This window comes from Ovis aries, chromosome Y (genome assembly GCF_016772045.2).
Source record: "Ovis aries strain OAR_USU_Benz2616 breed Rambouillet chromosome Y, ARS-UI_Ramb_v3.0, whole genome shotgun sequence".
Lineage (NCBI taxonomy): Eukaryota > Metazoa > Chordata > Mammalia > Artiodactyla > Bovidae > Ovis > Ovis aries.
In genome coordinates this window covers 13,636,107-13,654,107 of record NC_082741.1, presented here as the reverse complement: position 1 = coordinate 13,654,107, position 18,001 = coordinate 13,636,107, and the positions used below count along the sequence as shown (strand labels likewise).

The following is an 18,001-nucleotide window of genomic DNA, read 5'->3' as shown; positions in this document are numbered from 1 at the left end:
TTTGCCCACTTTTTGATCGAGTTGTTCATTTTTCTGGTATTGAGTTGCATGGGCTGCTTGTATATGTGGGAGATTAACTCTTGGGCAGTTGCTTGATTTGTTGTAATTTGCTCCAGTTCTGAAGGCTGTCTTTTCACTTTGCTTATAGTTTCCTTCACTGTCCAGAAGCTTAGAAATTTAAATCAGTCGCTTTTGTTTCCTTCTGTGTTTATTTCCATTACTCTGGGAGGTGGGTCATAGAGGAGAAGATCTTGCTGTGATTTCTGTCAGAGAGTGTTCTGCCTTTGTTTTTCTCTAAGAACATTATAGTTTCTGGTCTTCCACTTAGATCTTTAATCCATTTTGCATTTGTTTGTGTGTGTCCCACTAGAAAACATTTCATTCTTTTAATGCGGTTGACCTGTTTTCCCAGACCTGCTTGTTCAAGAGGTTGCCTTTGCTCTGTTGCATATTTATGCCTCCTCTGTCAAAGACAAGGAGGCCGTGGGTGTGTGGCTTCGTCTCTGGACTCCCTATTTTGTTCCATGGATCTGTTTTTCTGTCTTTGGCCCAGTACCTTATAATCTTGATGATTAGCTTTTCAGTATAGTCTGAAGTCAGGAAGTCTGATTCCTCCATTTCCATTGTTTCTCAAGAGTGATTTCCTCATTGGAGGTCTTTTGTGTTTCCACACAAATTGTAAAATTACTTGTTCTAGTGCAGTGAAAAACACCGTTGGTGTTTTGATAGGGATTCCACGGTTGAATATGAGAATATCAGTGTGAATGAATGTACTGATAGATTGCCTTGAGTTGCATACTCATGGTGACCATATTGATTCTTCTGATCCAAGAACATGGTATACTTCTTCAACTATTTGTGCCATCTTTGATTTATTTCACCATGGTTTTATCGTTTTCTGTGCCAGGTTCTTGCTTTCTTTAGGGGAATATATTTCTAAATATTTGATTATCTTCCTTGGATGGTGAATGAGATACTTTCCTTAAGTTCTCTTTCTCATTGCTTGTGTATCAGAATGAAAGGGATTCCTGAGTATTAATTTTGTGTTCTGCAGCTATACTCTATTCATTGATTAGCTCAAGTAATTTTCTGCTGACATCCTTATTGTTCTCTGTGTGGAGGGTCATGTCATCTTCTAAGAGGGAAAAAAAAAAATTTTTTTTTCCCAATCTGTATTCCTTTTACTTCCTTGTTCCCTGATTGCTGTGTCTAGCACTAATTTAAAAACTAACTCCAATGTGTTTTTCACGTCAGAAAAACTTATAGATGAAATCACGAAGCCTTGAGAAATCTCAGTTCTGCCAGATTCCCGCAATAAAATCATGAAGATCTTCAGGAGTTAGGGGTAACTTTTTGGGCGGCGGGGAAGCAGAATCTGTTTAAGTATTTACAAAGCTATATCATAATCAAGTTAGTCTGGAATACTTGTAGTCTTTCCTTCAGTTTCAGAAGATTCTAGAGCCCTAAGAGTAATGCAAGGCTTTCTAACTGAAACCAAGAAACTCTCCAAGAGCTCATCAAACTCTAACTGTGCACATTAGAAAAATTGTGTTACTGTGCTATTAAAATTTGTGAGCTTTATAGCCAAATTAAAGAATGGCAAAGACACCTTCAAGATGATTGTGCTGAAGATCCTGCTAAAACAGGTCAGGCCACAGGACAAGGGAACAGGGAAGGCGTGGGAGACCCCTGAATGAAGTGTGGTCCAAGGCAGAGGTAGGCTCCAAAGGCACAGTTGAGAAGAGTCCATTAGAGCCACAGCTGTTAAGTGTCACAGTCATGACTTTGGATGTCTCCCTCAGGCCTGCGTCTGAGGAGGATCAGCACCTGAGGCCTCTAGGTCAGGGATGATGAGAGACGGTACACCAGAGCAGCCACCAGAGACAGTTATTGTTGTAAACGTTGATGATCCTGGGAAATAGCTGAGAGCGCGGGAGTCCAAGACCCATGCCCGTCAGTCAGAGCCCCTGTAGTTGCTCCCACTAGTGCAATGCAAAGGCACGAAGTGGTCCACCAGCAAAGAGGAACTGGAAGGGGCTGCTATTCTCATCTGCTCTGAGTGCCAGATGGATTCAGACACATGCCTGCCATCTGTTGTGAAGACAGGGAGCAGGTCAGAGACCTAGGGCTATCTTGCTGAAGACACATACACACACACATACACATGCACACCACCCCCTTGCTTGAAGACACAGTGTGCAACAGGGACTGCAAATCCTGACACGATAAGCAGTGACATTACTCTACCTAGCACACACAAGTCAGGAGGAGGAGAGTAGCGGTCAGAAACAACCCCTGCTTGGGGGATGCAGACCACCTCAGATGCAGAACACCACAAGGAACCCAGAGCCCTAAGTCTGTCTGATGGTATGGCAGGGACTGAGGACATGAGTGGTGGGTGGGCAAGTGGAAGTACCCAACATCCTTGGAAGCTCCTATGCCAGTGTGCTTCTTCCACTCAAGACTAGGGCTGTTGCTTTTGGCTCTTCTGGCCCAGCATGTGGCCTGAAGGGCTCCTTGACCTCAAGCAGATTATGAACCACGCGCAAGTTTCTGTCATGATCGGCGACCAAGATAAAGACTTTCTTAGCTACAAGATCGACTTGAAGGTCAGTGAGGGCATGTGGGTATGGGACTTGGTGGGGAGTTGGGGGGATCATGTTATCTGTGTTCATGTGATGTGAGAATGTGCAGAGGTTTAACTGTTAATGCCTGCCTGGGAGACAAGCTGAGGCACCCAGAAGCTTGCACCTTTACCCTCATCCCTGTCCTGGAAGGCACAGGAGCGGAGCCATCCAAGGTCCAGCTGCAAGCTGATCTTTTCCTATCGGGACAACTCCTACTTTTGGAACATGGTGATCATTAAGGAGGATTACTTTGACATCACTGGTAAGACATGGCTTCAGGGAGGTGTAGGTGTGTAAGGGGATGGATGATCCCCCTGCGGAATCCACCCCTGTGTTCCCGGTCTTTCTGCAGGGTGTAGGGCACGTTACTCCACTCCACTCCACTGGTTCTTGGACTTTGAATGAGGAGCACCCAGCTGCAGGCTGGACATCAGGAGCCTTAAATTTCTCAACTGGTTGTCAGGCCACAACTGCCCAGAAGCGAACAGGATTGCTGAGGTGGAGTTGCTTTGGGCCTGCATACTGTTGATGACTGACGTTGGAGTTCTTGGATGCTCACGAGAGTGTTTGGGCCTGGTCAGCCCTGGGCTGACCTTGCTTGTGTTGCCAGCAGATCATTGGCGAAGACATGTGGGACAGTCCTGTGACGTATTACACGAGGAAGGAAGGTTCTGCCATGAGCAGTAACTGACAGAGACACATGTGGGGAGGGTGTCTGGAGGTGGGCCCTGAAGGGACAGCCCTGTCGTGGCCAGGACACTGTCCTTTCCCAAATGGGGATGCTCAGGCTCATGTAAGCTGGCTGCAGAGCCAGATTTTGGGTCCTGCATGTAGCACATGACCTGCTGAGACTGGGGGCTTTGGAACTCGGTCTGTCCGTGAGTGAAGCAAGTCTCCCTCAGTGCAATAGTCCTAGGTGATACTACTAGAAAAGGGATGAATTAAGTATCTTTGTCAGAATCTTCTTTCCATGGGTCAAGCCATTCCCCAGCCTCCTGTTACTCAATGAGTTTAAGATTGCCTGTGCCTTACTCTCCCGCCCCTTACCCTGGGAAAGCCTATCATTGAAAGGGCACCCTGTCCAGTGTCCCAGTGCACCTGTGTGCTGACTTTGGGATCTTCTGTGAATTTACACATCCACCAATCGGCATCTCACCACAACCACACATGCTGCACTGGAAGCTGCTTCAGGCTGCCTTTGGAAAATATGGAAATGCTCAGGGAGGAGGTGGACAGGGAGCTCCAAGGGCAGGACATGGTGCCTCCTGACACCATCTCCAACAGTGCTGGACATGGTGCCTTCAGCTCCTGAAACACCTGTGTTCCCTGTATACATTTGCGTCTCTGTATCAAGCCTATAATTGTATACACATACATGCTTGTGTCGCCTGTGTTTATGTGTGTATGTGTGTGTGTGTATCTGGTCCAGGGAAAAAGCAGAGATGAAGGCAACACGAGAGGAGATGCCAAGCAACCAGAAGAGGAGACACAGGCATCACAAATCTGAGGGTGGTTGCTCACTGTATCTCTGCAGTGACCCTGTCCAGGATGGGAATGAGGAAAGGATGGCCAGTAATAACACAGGAACCTGGCTCCAGAAATCTGCAATTAGACGAAATACAGAAAGACGCTCACCATTTCCACCGTGTTGTAGTATGTGTTAGGACCAGGAAGAGCGGGTGCATGGTCTCTGGATTCACCCAGGGCAAATCAGGCGGTGTAGGGCTTGAAAACCACCGCCTGTGGAGCCCAAAGTCTGTGCGGACATGAGCCAGCATGCGGAAATGGTGGATGTGGATACAGAGGACCTGGGATGGTTGAGGAGACTAAGGTCTTGCTGAGAAGGAGGAGACCTGAAGGAGAAAGAGACACAGATTGCCTGCTGCACTGGAGACTTGTTCCACACACATAAAAAGGAGACCCGGGAAGGTCCCGGACCAGGGCTGCCCAGGCTCAGCCCATCAGCCAGCACGCTCTCTCCATGAGGGTGGCACACACTGGCATGATGCGACAGAAAATGCAAGACATGCTAAGATAGGTTGTCCGTTCAAAACCACAGGCATCCTAAGAGAGACAAGGTGTGAGCGTGGCATGCCTCCAGGCACTTCCAGTCTCCCTGGTAGTGCAGAAAGGCGAAGAAAGTGCAGGTGTTGGTGTACGCGTGTGCTCCTCTGCCGGGGTGTGCCTATGAGGGAGGGAACAGGGAAGAAGCAAGGATGGTGGGCCCATTGCATGTCCCAAGGGACCTCAGGAGAGTGGGAGACAGGGAAGCCCCTGGGGATAGTTCGGGGCCTGCTGGTTTTCAGGGTCTAGGGAAAGTCCTGCCAAAGATACCCCATGGCTCATGCTGGAAGCCCTGATGTAAATTCTTTCTTTCATACGGGCCTTGCCCGTGGCTTTTGGGGCCTGAGGGGCAAAGGTGTGTGTCTGCACCTGAGAGAGGTTTCCAGCAGTCTTGCTGGAGCAGCCTGTCTGATGTTTTCAAAGGGAATTTGCACCATTTGAAACTCAGAGGGAAGCTGCGTCCTGTTTGACCGTCTTCGATATTCCTGTGCCCAACTGAGGACTGGCTTCCTAGGCACATGGGCTCTGTAGGTAAGCAGGGATGCCTGACTGCAAGGAGTCCTACCTGGGCCTAATGAGACCCACTGGAAGAGCGTATTCGCATTTAGCAAATCAGTGAGTGTGGTTGGAATCAAGCCCTCTTATTGTTTTTGAGATAGAAAAGCTGCTATCTGCCCAAGGGAGGCCTGAGCTATGGACCCAGTAAGGGCAGGTTTCCCAGGTCATCATCTGTTTGGGGATTCCGTGGGTCAGGGTAGTCACAAACAGAAGGGACTACATGGGGAAATGCCACCTTATCTTTATGGCCTCAGGTTGCACGCCTTGTACCAGAAGTGGCCCTCTAACTATGTGCACCTTCCTCACAACATTTTTATTTATTTTTAAAGCTTTATAACTTTTTATTGAAATACTCATATAGAAAAATACATAAATCATGAGTGTACAGTTCAATGGATACTCACAAACTAAACACATCCACGTAATTAGCTTCCAAATCAAGAAACAGAACATCACTGGCAACCCTGAAAACTCTCTTGTGTCTCTCCCAATCACCACACTCCAAAGATAACTAGGATATCTGACTTTCAACACATAGATTAGTTTTATCTCTTTTGGACTTTTACATAAACGGAATAATACAGTATGCATCTTTGTGTCTAGCTTACTTTACTTAACATTATACTTAATGAGACGTATCTATGTTTTCCATGCAGCAATAGCTTGTTCATTCTTGGGCTACAGTTCAAGATCTTTCTTAAATCTAAATCTTGGCAAATTCATCTTCAAGAAGTAGATTGGAGATGCCCAGCTGGAGTGTTTTATCATATTCAATTATCACTTGACTTTCCATGTTTCAGTGAAGACAGTTTCTGCCTCTTCTTTTGGGGCACTATTTCACAAGTCCTGATGCAGAAAATGTTCCTGAGAGTGCGAATTTTCCTTCCCAAGAATCCTTTTTATATTATCTAGTTACTCTCCCTGGGACCATGATATTTTTCCAATGATAGAAGACTATTATTGCTCCCTCTGAGTCATCTTTTTGGCAGTAGTGCATTTCTTCTTGCTTTCGTAGAACAACGTCTAAGTGTCTTTCTGCCTTCTGCCATCATTTTGAAGTTTAGGGTCCAAACCCATCAGCAAAATTCCAAGGACCATGTCCAGCCAATGGACACACACTGGGTTGTAAACAATCTTCATCTAAGGGAAGAATTTGTGTTTGTTTTTTTAATTTTTATATTTTTTATTTATTTTACTTTACAAACATAAACACGAATCCTCACAAAATTGGATCACACAGAGGCCCATCACAGTCCCTGGGGGCCCTTGGAGGCTCGGGCTTCTCTTTGGCCTTTTCCTGCTAAAGGGAGCTAGCCCTTGGAAGCACAGGTAGACAGGTGCACATAGAAAGCTACACAGATAGAAAGAACAGGGGGCCTCACTCAGAATGTTGTGGGCCCAAAGGGGTGGTAGGCTAGCAAAAGGGACATAGACATTGACCAGGAATGACCTAGATAGGTGCACACCAAGAAGACAGTTCTCCAAGTCAGCGGAGCCCATACGTCCTTGTTTTCTGGTCCCCTGAAGGATTGCCCAGACAATGGATCAGAATAGCCTGGCTGGTACTGGGAAGCTGTCCAAGGTGATGGGAGAATGCAGAACGCAGGGGCAGGTCACTCAGCTGTCCAGGGCGAGCGTTTCCACCTGCCCAATTCTCTGCAGATCGGTCCCTGTCAAGAGCAAATGCCAAAATTGTGTAGCCTTTGAGGCTAAATCACAGAGTTAGAAGTGCAACCTGACATGATTGATGAGCATGTGAAAGAAAATAACCAGGACCAAGAAATTCGGGTGATTACCAAAACTCATGTTCCTGCAGAAGAAAGCTTGTACTTCTGCATAACTGCAAGTTTCCTGTCAGGGATATTAGTGTGTGCACACGCATGCGTGTGCATATGTGTGCACAAAATTGCCTGGCAGTACGCTTGTGAATATGAAGTGTCAGAACTGACCTAGCTAATTGATGGAAGTTGAATAGCGAAAACATGAAAGCCATAGGGAAAGGTACATACTCGGGCCATCAGAAGCACTGGAGCCAGGGTACCAATGCCTGTTATCCCACTGAGTGAGCAACTTCTAAGTGGAATCACAGTGGTGCACCCAGGAAGCCTGGCAGAAAGGAGAGGCAGAAAGAAATTGACTGGGGGCCACCAGTGAGAGTGCAGAGGATCCAAGACACAGAACAGACTGCGATCCCAGACACAGAAGCCGCAGTGGGTGACCCCACAGCCCCTTGGACATGCAGCTACAAAGGCCTTTCCATCCTTCTCGAATGCTGGGCATTCTTTCCCTGACCTTACCATGAGCATGAGCAACACTTGCCATTTATGTGAGGTTTCAGAAATGGACAAGCACGGCAACATAGGCACTTGCTACCTGCACAGTCTTCCAGTCTGAAACATCACTCTTTGTACTCTTTGCAGAAAGCATATACAGGGGGTCAGGACTATAGGATGGATGGCTTAGATTGCTCCTGTTGCTGCTCCCAGCCCCACAGGATTGGGTCACTGGGCAGGCTGGTACCTGCTCTCAGATGGAGAAAAGAACCACTTGAAAGGGACTTGATAGGGTAAATGGGCAGACGTGCATGTCTCCAGCACCAGTGAGTCACGGAACTTAACAGGGAGTTGTCCTTAGCAATTCACTGGCAGGAATTTGAACAAGGTTCAGGGAGCTTCCTCATGCCAGCAGAGCATGCCCCATTTCTCCCTCTGTGAAAAGTGTAGCCAAGCCACCTCACGCCTGTGCAGCGTTCATGTCTGTCCAGTGAGGGAGGGAGGGTTACCTGACACCTTCTGCAGTTCAGCAGTGACTGCCCACGGTTGGCTTTCAAGATTGAGAAAGCACTCTCCAATCCTGTGGACTAAAAGAGTCCGATCTCCCGTTGGTGCAACTCACTCAGGAGGAGAAGGGCTTGCCTTCACTCCAAGGATAAGCTTCTCCTGTAAGTGCTGGTGTTCATACAGTGGGAAACGGCAACGGCACCACTTAAAGAGATGGAGACACACAGACACCAGCCCTGGCACACACAAGGAAGGATTGCTCCAAACAGTGCTATGCCAAAGCAGAGACAAAGAGACAAAGAGAGAGCTCTGTACCCTAAGGTCCTGGTGTCCCTGAACAACAGAGATCAACGTGGCAAACGGTGGGGTTTTTCCCTACTCCCCTAGCATCCGGCCAGCAACAGTCTGTCAGTCCCATGGAGAAAAGTATCCAGCCACTTGGCACCCCTGTGTATCCTTTGGATACTCAGGGAGAGCTCCCAGTTATTGAAGGTCCTGTGGGACACAGGAGTGTGCTGTTTGGATTGTGGGTCAGGAATCCATGGTTGGAATTTCCAGATCCAGATCAATGACAGCACCTGAGGTAGCAGCAGATGCAAAACCTGCTAGTTCTATGGAACAGAATCTGGCCATGTAGTGGAGCTGGATCCCAGAAACCACGGAAGATGACATCCAGTCTAGGGGCGTGTCCATAGTGTGCTGTCCTCTACCCTCTCGGCTGTTGGTCTAGATTTGGGTCAGCTGCCTGTGCGTGGCTCACAGCCTAGGGCCCCTCCTGTTTGGCTGATGTCCCAGGGCCCGTTTACCCTGTCCTGGGCTGCCACCACCCGTTTCTATAGTCTCAGGCCACCCAACACACACACCAGCCATAGCCTCTGAACCATGCCCCACACTCCCCACACGAAAAACGATAGTGGGCCCCACAGGATTATGCACCCTGGGGCACCGTTGCTCACCACTCGCTGTGGTGCTACTATGTCCTGTCCCTTAGCATCTGACCCAGGCTGGGGTCATGGCCAGAGCCAAGAGGAGTGTGAGAGGCAGTCAGAGGAATGCGGGAGCGTCCTGAGACCCCGGACCTTCTTAGTGGTGAGCCTGGGTGCTCAGGGGGATGGGGCCCCGTGGCCTGTCCTGGTGACGCTGTGCGTGGCTGGGAAGTTGCAGCCACCAGCGGTCACACCAGGCGAAGATGCCACCCTCTTCAGAGTGGAGGCAGGAGAGGACGGCAAGGCCCAGGCGGATAGAGACATGGTAAGGATCAGGCGGGTGTACCAGCTGCTTGCAGAGGACATCATTTTGGATGTGGAGGTTGTGCCAGATGAGGAGCAGCAACAGGGGTCCTCCCTGGAGCTGGAGGAGAAGACGGTGGAGGAGCAGTGCCAGGAAAGGCCTGGAGGCCCGAGTGAGCTCCCGGCACTAGATGTGCTGCAGGCACTGGTGACCCTGCAAGTGGAACTGAGCTCTGAGCCTGAGAAAACCTGCAGGGCCTACGTTTGGTTCATGTGCAAGAGCCAGGAGAGGAGGAAGCGTGACTTGGCTCAGGGGAGCACCATCATCCAGGGCATCCCTGGCTTCTGGGCCAAAGTGGTATCCTTTCTGCTACTCCTAGGGGTCTGCTGCTCAGGAGGAGGGGGAGGTGCAGAGGCAAGGGCACAAGATGGGTGCTGGTGGACCCTGAAGAAAGTGTGGTACTGGGGCAAGCTCCAAAGGCACAGGTGAGTAGAGTCCGGGCAGGGCCACACCTGTAAGGGTCGCAGCCATGACTTTGTGTGTCTACCTCAGGTCTCCATCTGAGAAGGAATAGCCTCTAAGTCAGAAATGACCAGAGACAGTACACCAGAGCAGCCTTAGCTGATAGTTATTGTAAAGGTGAATGATTCCAAAAATAATTGAGATATGCGAGTCACACACACACACACACACACACACACACACACACACATACACAAACCCATACAACATATGTACACATATGCTAGCCAACACCAACCCCTTTGCTTTCAGACACGGTTTGTCACAATGACTGTAAGTCCTACCATGTAAGCAGTGACATGCCACTACCCAGCATACACATGTCTGGGAAATAATAGCTATCAGAAACAGCCCCTGCTTGGGGAATGCAGACCATCTCAGATGCAGAACACCACCAGGAACACAGAGCCATGAGCTTGTCTGATGGTATGGCAGGGCCTGAGCTCATCAGTAGTGGCTGGGTAAGCAGAAGTGCCCAGCATCCTCGAAGATACCTGTTCCCGTGTCCTTCTTCCACCCCAGACTAGGGCTGATGCTCCTGGCTCTTCTTGGCCCAGCATGTGGCATAAATGGCTCCTTAACCTCAAGCAGATTATGAACCACCCTCAAGTTTCTGTCATGATCAGCGACCAAGATAAAGACTTTCTCAGCTACATGATCGACTTGAATGTCAGTGAGGGAGACTGAGCACAGGTGGGTATGGGATTTGGTGCGGTGTGGGAACATCATGTTATCCATGTTCCTACACTGTGAGTTTGGAGAGGCTTCGTGGATGCTGTTAATGCCTGCCTGGGAGGCAAGCTGAGGACCCTAGAAGCTTGCACCTTTTCCCTCCTCCCTACCCTTGCAGGTTCAGGTGCAAGCCATCCACGGTCATGCAGCAAGCTGATCTTTTCCTTTCGGGACCACCTCTATTTCCTGAAAACAGTGATCATTAAGGAGTATTACCTTGACATCACTGGTAAAACGTGAGTCCGGGAATGATGATTGTGGGTGTGCAGGGGTGTGGATGATCCACCTATGGGATCCACACCCATCTCCCCTCTCTTCCCGCAGGGTATAGGGCACACCGTTCCACTCCAGTCCGTTGGTTCTGGGACTTCGAACAGGGAGCACCAGCTGCAGGCTGGACACCAGGAGCCTTCACTTTCTCAACTGGTTGTCAGGCCACAACTGCCCAGAATCAAACAGGATCGCTGAGGTGGTATTGTTTTTGTCCTGCATATAGTTAATGACTGTTATTGGAGTTCTTGGCTGCTCGTGTGAGGGTTCAGATCCTGGTCAGCCCAGGGCTGACCTTGCTCAGCAGCAAAGTGCTGCCAGCAGATGATCAACAAAGACGAGTGGGATGATCCCCTGAAGGACTACCCCAGGGGGGAAGATTCTTCCATGACAGAAACACATGTGGTGAAGGGGTCTGGAGGTGGGCCATGAAGGGACAGCTGTGTACCAGCCAGGACACTGTCCTTTCCAAAATGGGGATGCTCAGTCTCATGCAAGCTGGCTGTGGAGCCTGAATTTGGGCCATGCATGTAGCAGGTGGCCTGCTGAGACTGGGGGCTTAGGGATTCGGTGTGTCTGTGACTGAAGCAAGTCCCCTCAAATCAGCTGTGGTTGCGGAGTGAGAGTCCTAGGTGATACTACTAGAGGCAGGGTGAACTAAGTTTCTTTGTCAGAATCATCCTTCCATGGGTCCTGCCATCCCCTGGCCTCCTGTTGCTCACTGAGTTTGAGATTGCCTGCGCCTTACACTCCCACCCCTTACCCTGGGAAGGCCTATCATTGCAAGGGCATCTTCTCCGGGGTCCCAGTGCACCTGTGTGCTTACTTTGGGATCTTCTGTGAATTTCCACACCCACCGCTCGGTGGCTGAGCACAACCACACATGCTGCATTGGAAGCGGCTTCAGGCTAACTTGGGAAAATATGGAAGAGCTCGGGGAGGAGGTGGACAGGAAGCCACAAGGACAGGACATGGTGCCTACTGACTCCATCTCCGACATTGCAGCGACCAACCACCCTTAGACTGGGGACGCCTCGTGCTTCCTCTTACGGTTGCTCAGCACCTGCTCTCCTGTCGCCTTCATATCTACATCTTCCTTGGGCCAGACAAATGCACACACACACACACACACACACACACAGAGCCGACACCAACACATGCGTGTATACAAATGCATGCTCAGCATGGGGACACAAACACAAACAGGGAACACAGGCTCCTGAAATACCTTTGTTTCCTGTTTGGGTTTGTGTCCCCATGCTGAGCATGGGTGTGTATACACACATGTGCTTGTTGGATGTGTTTGTGTGTGTGTGTGCATGTGTGTGTGTGTGTGTGTGTGTGTCCAGCCTAGAGCAGACGCAGAGATGAAGACCAAATACAAAAACACACTCACCATTTCTACCTTGCTATTGTGTTTGTTTGGACCAGGAAGAGGGGTTACATGGTCTGAGGATTCACCCAGGACAAATCAGATGGGCTGGGACTTTGAAACCACTGGCTATGGAGCCCTCAGTCTGTGGGCACATGGGCCGTTCTGTGGAAATGTGAACGTGGCTACGGCAGGATTGGGATGGTGAGGAGACTAAGGTCCTGCAGAGAAGGGCAGAAACCCAAAGGAGAATGAGGCACAGATTGTCTGCTGCACTGGAGTCTTGTTCCACACACGTGAGGAGAACCAGGAATGTCCTGGGCCTGTGCTGCCCAGGATCAGCCCATCAGCCAGCACACTCTTTCCATGAGGGTGGCACACACTCACATTATGTGACGCACAACACAAGATGAGCTACGGTAGGCTGTCCATGAAAAACCACAGGCATCCTTGGAGAGACAGGGTGTGAATGTGGCATGCCTCCAGGCACTTCCAGCCTCCCTGGCAGTGCAGATAGGCAAAGAAAGTGCAGGTGTCCGTATGTGGCTCTATGCCAAGATGTGCCTGTGAGGGAGGGAACAGGGAGGAAGCAAGAATGGTGGGCTTATTGCATGTCCCAAGGGACCTCTGGAGAGTGGGAGACAGGGAAGCCACTGGGGTCAATTTGAAGCCTGCTGGTTTTCAGGGCCAGGGTCTAGGCAATAGCTGTCCTGCCAAAGATGACCAACCCATGGCTCATGCTGAAAGCCCTGACATGAATTCCTTCTTTCCTGTGGGTTCATGCCACTGGCTGTGGGTCTAGACGGGCAAAGGAGCACGGCTGCACCTGAGGGAGGATTCTGGCAGTCTTGCTGGAACAGATTCTCTGATTTTGTCATAGTGGTTCTGCCCCAGGTGACACTCAGATGGACCCTGCCTTCCCAGTGACTGTCTTAGATGTCTTTGGGCCCAACCAAGGACAGGCTTCATTGGCACTTCAGCTCTGTGGGCAAGCAGGTATAGCTGATTGTATGAAGACCTACCTGGCCCTAATGAGAGCAACTGAAAGGGAGTCTTGGCATTTAGTAAATCAGTGAGGCATGGGTGGTTCAAGCACTCTTGGAGCTGTCACAGAGTTAGAAGTGCAACCTGACATGATTGATGAGCAAGTGAAAGAAAACAGCCAGGACAAAGAAAGTCAGGTGCTTACCAAAATTCATGTTCCTGGGGAAGAAAGCTTGTACTTCTGCATATGTGCAAGTTTCCTCTCAGGGACGTTAGTGTGTTCACACATGTGCATGCAGATGCCCCTGCCAGTACGTTTATGAGTATGAGCTGTCAGAACTGACCTAACCAGGTGATGGAAGTTGAATAGCAAAAACATGAAAGCCATAGGAAAAGGTACGTAGACTCTAGCTAGCAGAAGCACTGAAGCCAGGGTACTTACTGATCCCCGTTAACTCACTGAGTGAGCAAGTCCTGAGTGGAATCACAGTGGTACAGGAAGGATGCCTGGCAGAAAGGAGAGGCCGGAAGAAAGTGCCTGGGGGCGACCAGTGAGAGTGCAGAAGATCTGAGACACAGAACAGGCTGCAATCCCAGACACAGAAGCCATGGTGGGTGACCCCACAGCCCCTCGAACACCCGGATACAAGGGCCTTTCCATCCTTCCCAAGTGCCAGGCATACTTTCCCTGACCTTACCATGAGCATGAGCAACCCTTGCCTTTTTCGTGTGGTTTCAGTGATGGACCAGAACTACAGCATAAGCAACTGCTACCTGCAGTCTTCCAGTCTGAATCATCACTCTTTGTACTCTTTGCAGAACACATATATTGGGTATCAGGACTATAGGACGGATGGCTTAGGTTGATCCTCTTGCTGCTCCCAGCCCCACAGGCTTGGGTGACCGGGCAGGCTTGAATGTGTTCTCACATGGAGAACAGAACCACTTTGAAAGGGCCTCGATAGGGTAAATTGGCAGCCGTGCATGTTTCTGGCACCAGTGGGTCATGGAACTTAATGGGGAGCTGTCCTTACCATCTCCTTGGCAGGTATTCAAATAATGTTCAGGGAGTTCCCTCAGGCCCCAGGGCATGCCCCATTTCTCCATCTGTGCAAAGTGTGGCCAAGCCACCTGAGGCCTTTGCAGCATTCACGTCTGTGCAGCGAGGGAGGGAGGGTCGCACCGCACCTTCTGCAGTTCAGCAGTGACCTCCCACTGTTGACTTTCAAGTTTGAGAATCCACTCTCCGAATGTGTGGACTGACAAAGTCTGATCTCCCATGGGTGCAACTCACTAAGGAGGGGAAGGGCTTGCCTTCTCATATAAACTTCTCGTATGAGCACTGGTGTCCACAGAGTGGCCAACAGCAAGAGCACCACTTAGAGAGGTGGAGACAAACAGACACCAGCCCTTGGTACACACATAGAAGGTTTGCCCAAAACAGTGCTATGCCGGAAGCAGAGATGAAGAGACACAGAGCGAGCTCTGTACCCTAAGGCTCTGGTGTCCCTGAACCGTGGAGATCAACTGTAGCCAACAGTGGGGTTTTTCCCTTCTCCCCTAGCATCCGGACAACAACAGGTTCTCTGTCCCATGGAGAAAATTATCCGGCCACGTGGAGCCCCTGTTTATCCTTTGGATACTCAGAGAGAGTTCTCAGTTATTGAGGGTCCTGAGGGACACAGGAGTGTGCTGTTCAGACTGCAAAGCAGGAACCCATCATTGGAATTTCCAGAACCTGGTCAAGGACAGTCCCTGGGGTATCAGCAGATGCAAAACCCATTACCTCTCTGGAGCAGTATATGGTGTGCCGACGAACAGGAACCGTGGAAGATGCCCTACGTTTGAGGGGCGTGTCCACAAGGGTGCCACCCACCACGCTCTCGGCCATTGGACTAGATTTGAGCCAGCAGCCTGTGCGTGGCTCACAGCCTAGGGATCCGCCTATTCGGCTGATTTCCCCAGGGCCTGTTCACCCTGTCCCGCGCTGTCTGCCACCCCTTTCTTCAGCCTCAGGCCACCGGACAAACACCGGCCCCCGCTTCCCTACCATCCCCGTCACTTCCCGCCGCCAAAGGGCTAGAGGGTCCCACAGGATTCCTGAAGCCTAGGCCGCATTTGCACACCACTTGTTCTGCTATTATGTCCCGTCGCTTCGCATCTGCCCCAGCCTGGGGTCACGACCAGGGCCAAGAGGCGTGTGAAAGGCCGTCAGAGGAATGCAGGAGCATCCTGGGACTCCAGACCTTCCTAGTTGCGAGCCCCGGTTTCAGGGCGCTGGGGTTGGCAGCCTGCCATCCTGAGGCTTTGTGAGGCTGGGACCTTGCAGCCACTAGTTGTCATGCCAGGCAAAGGAGCCACCCTATGCAGGGTGGAGGCGGTGGACGATGGTGAACCCCTGGTGGACGGAGACTTGGTTGGGATTAGGTGGTTGTTCCAGCTGCTTGCAGAAGACGTCATGGAGGAGGTGGAGGTTGTAGCAGATGAGGAGCAGCAGTAGGGTTCTCCCAGGAGCTGAAAAGACGATAGGGGAGCAGGGCCAGGAAATGCCCAGGAGCACTACTGAGCTTCCAGGGCAAGATGCCTGCAGGCACTGGCTGCCCTGCTGGTGGAACTGAGCTCTGCGCATAAGAAAAACTGCAGGGCCTACTTCCAGTTCACGTGCAAGAACCATCAGAGGAGGAAGTTTGACTTGGCTTGGAGGACCGTCATCATCTGGGACATCCCTTGCTTCTGGGCCATAGCTGTATCCTTTCTGCTGCTCTTTGAAGTCTGCTGCTCAGGAAGAGGAGGCGGCGCAGGAACCTTTTCCCTCCTCCCTATCCTGACAGGTGCTGTTGCGGAGCCATCCATCGTCCCATTGCAAGTTGATATTTTCCTTTCAGGACCCCCCTACTTCTTGAACACAGTGACCACTAAGTAGAATTACTTTGGCATCACTTGTGAAACGTGGCTGCTGGGGTGATGAGTGTGGGTGTGCAAGGTTGTGGACTGTCCACCTGGGGGATCCACACCCATCTCCCCTGTCTCTCTGTAGGGTACAGGGCACGTTGTTCCACTCCTGTCCACTGGTTCTGGAACTTTGAACGGGGAGCATCCAGCCGCAGCATGGACACCAGGAGCCTTAACTTTCTCGGCTGGTTGTCAGGTCACAACTGCTCAGAACTGAACAGGATTGCTGAGGTGTGGTTGCTTTGGGCCTGAACAGTTAGCAATTCACTTTGAGATTCTTGTCTGCTGGCTCACCTTGCTCGTACCGCTAGCAGATTGTCGGCCAAGATGTGTGGGACGATCCCCTGAAGTAGTACCCTGGGCAGGAAGGTTCTTCCATGAGAGTAACTGACAGAAACATGTGTGGAGATGGGGTCTGAAGGTGGGCCCTGAAGGGACACTCGTGTGATACTACAGGGACACTGTCCTTTCCCAAATGGGGATGCTCAGACTCATGGAAGCTGGCTGTGGAGCCTGAATTTGGGCCGGGCATGTAGCAGGTGACTTCCTGAGACTGTCTATTTGGGGACTTAGTGCGTCTGTGAGTGAAGCAAGTCTCCATCAAATCAGCTGTGGTGGCAGCACCAGAGTCCAGGTGATACTACCAGAGGCAGTGTGTATTAAGTATCTTTGTCAGAATCATCCTTTGTGGGTCCTTTCATCCCCTGGCCTCCTGCTGCTCACTGAGTTTGAGATTGCCTGGGCACTTCACTCCTGCCCCTTACCCTGGGAAGGCCTATCATTGAAAAGGTGTCCTCTCCGGGTTCCCAGTGCACCTGTGTGCTGACTTTGGGATCTTCTGTGTGTAAGGTCGGACCCCGGGGGCCATGATGGGCCACCCCTCCTCTCCCTCCCGCCGGCGAGAAAGTCCCTAATGGCGGATCCTCCCAGATCCCAGGGACCAATGACAGCACACTTCGCTGGTTGCCATGACGAGCTGCCCCCTCCTCAGTCCCTAACGGAGGGAGCCTTCCAGATGCCAGGACCAATGACAGCAGACTACACCAGCTAAAGCCGCCCCGCCCCAGCCGCACAGAGAAACCTATCAGCTCGTGACTCCATGAACCAGCAGCCTATCCAAACCTCCATCCGCTAGCCCAGCCATCCCTCGCAAGGTGCATATATAAACAAATTTCCAACATGGTCCCGGCGCGCGGATTTCCTCGACCTGCCCCGTTCGGGTCCGGGAACCTCGCCCAGGAGCGCTTCGCCATTAAAGCCCGGTAAACATTTTTTGGTGTACCTGGTCGTCTTTTACCTAACACTGTGAATTTCCACATTCACCACACAGTGTCTCACAACCACCAAACATGCTGCGCTGGAAGTGGCTTCAGGCTGCCTTGGGAAAATATGGAAGAGTTTGTGGAGAGCCCCAAGGGCAGGACATGGTGCATACCGTCGCCATCTCCGACATTGCTGGCCTCAGTCGTCTTCACCTCCTATGTTCCCCGTTTGAATTTGTGTCCCCGTGCTGAGCATGTGTGTGTATACACACGTGTGCTTATTTATGCTGGCTGTGTGTGTGTGTGTCCGGCCCAGGGCAGAGGCAGAGATGAAGGTGGCAGGAGAGAAGGTGCTGAGCAACCAGAAGAGGAGTCATGAGGCGACCAGGCTGAAGGTGGTTTGTCGCCGTATCTCTGCATTGACCCTGCCCAGGATGGGAACGAGGAAAGGATGGCCAGTGATAACTCCAGACTGCGGCTCCAGATATCTGCAATTAGACCAGATACAAAACATGCTCATCAGTTCTACCATGTTGTTGTGTGTGTTTTGACCAGGAAGAGGGGGTTCATGGTCTAAGCGTTCACCCAGAGCAAATCATGTGGGGTGGGGCTTTGAAACCACTGCCTGTGGAGCCCTCAGTGTGTGGG

General features: G+C 50.8%; 2 pseudogenes; both read left to right on the top strand.

Moving 5' to 3' along the window:
• LOC132659081 (testis-specific Y-encoded protein 1-like) overlaps positions 1 to 3,318 on the top strand; it is a 370,693-nt pseudogene extending 367,375 nt beyond the window's left edge.
• A 5,582-nt stretch (positions 3,319 to 8,900) lies between these two features.
• LOC132658922 (testis-specific Y-encoded protein 1-like) lies at positions 8,901 to 16,895 on the top strand (annotated as a pseudogene).
• The last annotated feature ends 1,106 nt before the right edge of the window (positions 16,896 to 18,001 follow it).